The sequence below is a fragment of the Phascolarctos cinereus genome, unplaced genomic scaffold, assembly GCF_003287225.1.
Source record: "Phascolarctos cinereus isolate Bilbo 61053 unplaced genomic scaffold, phaCin_HiC Scaffold_4;HRSCAF=312, whole genome shotgun sequence".
In the NCBI taxonomy this organism is placed as follows: Eukaryota; Metazoa; Chordata; class Mammalia; order Diprotodontia; family Phascolarctidae; genus Phascolarctos; species Phascolarctos cinereus.
Window position 1 is genome coordinate 591728258 of NW_027555847.1, and position 3567 is coordinate 591731824.

A 3567-nucleotide genomic window follows, 5' to 3' on the forward strand; every position below is an offset into this window, starting at 1 on the left:
GGCCAAGCTATTCTCTGGATCAGTTAAGGGAAAAGTCCAGAAGCATGGGACAATCAAGAAGTGGGATAGAGCAAAGGGAAGACTAAAGCCAAATACAAGATGTGCCAAAAGTCTTAGCACCATTTTAAGCTGTTAAAGTTTCAGACTTTTGCACTAAGATTTTTGGTACCCCTGTATATTATTGTAGTTTTAGTCTACAAGATTAAATAATAGCTTAATAGGTTGGATTGCTACAGAGGACAGCTGGGCATTTGCCTGGTAGTCAGAGCTTTTTCGATATGTCTCAGTTTTGTACATCCATGATAAGGAAATCAGCAGCCAGAACCATTAGCACTGGCCCACTAGCAAAGCCCTGATCAATCCAGATCTGGGAGGGGTACCCTGCCTTCTCCTCCAGAACATTCAGGGTGGAAATCTGCAGGGCTGGCAGATGTGAAAGAGGTCTACTCCTCCCCCTGTCCTTGGTACGCTAGGGGAGGAATTATGTCCCCCACTTCTGGCCTCAGATTCCTATCAACCAAAGTATCAATCAGTAAACATTTATTAAGTGCCTGCTATGTGCCAAGTACTGTGCTAGATGCCAGAGACGAAAAATAAAGATGAAACAATTCCTGCCCTCAAAGGGCTTACATTCTCTTGGAGGAAACAACATATACATCTGTAAGTAAATGCAAAGTAATTTCAAGGCAGGTGCTAAGAGGTAGGAGTGATCAGGAACTATGCGCTGAGATTTTAAGGATGATAGGGATTCCAATATAGGCAAAGGGGAGGAGGGAATGTGTTCCAGGTATGGTGGACAGTGATGGGTATTGGTGCAACAGAGATAGGACTCCTTATGGTCTTAGTGCTGTCATTCCATCTCCCAAAATAACTTTCTCCATCTGATCAGGGTGAATTGACTGCAGGTCCTCTAGCCTGGGAACTTGTGCCATGCAACATGTCAGAGTTGGCAGTGATGGCAGCACATGATGGCTTAGGTCTGTCTTGTACTCTCCGTTCTCCTCCTCCAAATTATTTTGTCCCTGGTGTTTTAATTCCCAGTTATGGCCTTGCCAGTCTTACTCTCCTAAAATCCCTTCCTAATTACCCTGCAGAAAAGAAATTTCATTTGCTTTGTAGCCATAATTCAACCCTAGTATGTATGCATGTATTTGTATGTGTATATATAGATATATATGCACATATATCTATATATACACATATACCTATATATCTGTATGTATGCCAATCTCTATATCTAATGTATGTATATAACAGTATATACAAAAAGTACATATATATATACACTTACATATATGCATATATACTCACATATACGTATACGTATATGCATACATATATAAACTCACAGCTCATTTTAGAAATGATTAGAACTATTTCTCAAGTATATTTCTCACACTTTGCTAATGATATAAAGAAAAGTATGGCTGATGTCTTCTTCCCTAATAACCCCCATGCTTTCCCCAAACAATTTTGGCAAGGAGTAGATTAGAATGTACTGACTGTCCACAGATTTTGAAAAGGAAGGAAACTGTGGGAGAAAAACTTGTTCCCACCAAAACAACTTTTTACATTTCTGGAACATGGATTTTTTAACCTCCCACCGAATCAAGAGGATTATAATAAAATCTCAAAGCACTTTAGATGAGCACATGAATTTTAAATATCCACTCCCGCTCACCCTCCTCAGGCTGGATTTTACTCCCCACTTAATTCTGGGGAAGAATTTCTCTAAAACAATGGTGGTGAGTAAATTATTTAATCAGTAATTGGGCCCAGATGGGCTCTGAAGGGCCCAGACATAGTTGTCAAAATTTTTTTTTTTAAGAGCAAGGGTGAAAGTGAGGAATGTCTTATAGTATACGCGAATTTAAAGAGCATTTAATGAACTAGATTTTACAGACATTAAGCATATGAAATCAAACACCCCAGATCATTACTTTTATTTTATTTTAATTTTGCTAAATTGTTGTCTCTGCCTTACCTCTTCAGCTATTTCTTTGAAAGCATAAAAAACATGCGCTTCTTAGTTCTTTCATCACAAAGTGGAAATACAGTATTACTTTTCAGTTATCATTCAAATGGATTACTGGCTGGTTAATTATTATATTGATTATTGTCGAATTGAGTTAAATGTTTGTTGAATCTTAATTCAGACTAAGACCTACAACAGTAGGTCTGTAACATATCATCAGGATCATCAAATCTGTTTTAATGAATTACCTAATACATACAAGAAAAGCAGTATACAAGGATCAAGCAGTTAATACATAATGGGCACCATTGTCCTTGTTGCCTTCATTAAGCCAGACTTACCCTCTCACACCAAATAGTCTCCTAATAGCCTGAGTCAATACAATCAGTGGCTAACTTACTACCAGGGAATAACTTGGGCTTCTTAAAAAGATATGACCCTTGTTCTCCAAGGAGTCTACAATTCATGGTAAGGAGGAGATAGTCCATGGTATTTGACCTGTATTATGATTTTATTACAGACAACCTGGCACTGTCTCCAAGTACTCAGATTTTTATGCTGCCTGTATTATTGTTCAGAATTTCTAGGACCTGTGTAAGCCTTGGAAAATTGGGAAGTGGATCATCCATTTAAATATTAAATACCAATTAAAAAAAAAAAGAGAGTATATTCCTTTTGTACTGACCAAATGAGTTAACATCTGCAAAGTGTGTCGGCTCTACAAATACTTTGACCATTCTATTGCCACCAAGTTATGGTCTCTCTTTAGGCTTTCAAATAAAAGTCATGCAGCCTTGTTAAATACAAGTGTATGTATGTGAGTAGGAGTAGAGGGAAGGAAAGAAATGGAAGACATGTCAGAGCAACACTGGAAGAGTTGAGGTAAATAAAGATATTTCAATTAGTGAAATGTGGAGCTAAAAAGAATGTGTGCTGAATCTTTTCCAGCTTCTACTATAATCCCACCGATGCAGAGTTCAGAGAAGATGGGCACCTGGGTGGTGAAGAGGAGGAAGAAATACCGCCTGGAAGTCATTGTTATGTGGAGGAAGAGGGTGAGATTAATGGGCAACCTGAGGAATCCAGGATAAATCAGGAGTGTGGTCTAACCCCACATAAAGCTTCTGCCAGAGCAAAATAAAAAATTCCCTTTCAAGCACCACCTGCTTTGTATTTTAACCAGTTCTTCATCATCCTATTGTGAAAAATCTTTCTCTTTCTAGCTAAAGCATTCGGCACGAGGTCTGTAATACGGTAATTTTTTCTATGCCGTCATTGGTTCCCCAAGAATCTAGGCCATTGACAAGCTGCTATCAGCCCTCTCTTCATCAGCCTCCAAAAATTTAGAAGAGTCAATTACGAAGCTAATCAGAGTTAATTTTTTTTGTTTTTAGAGATGATAGCCCCAACAAACTTAGACTTTTTAAAAAAATGGTAGGAACAAAAGAAAAAAAGCTAGTAGGAACATACAAATTATCTAAAAACAAATAAAAACTGACCCAAGCCTTCACCCTAAATTCAAATCAAATCCATTTAAGATTTGATTAACTTTTTCCCTTAATCAGGTTAGGTTTGCAGTGATGTGCACCTCT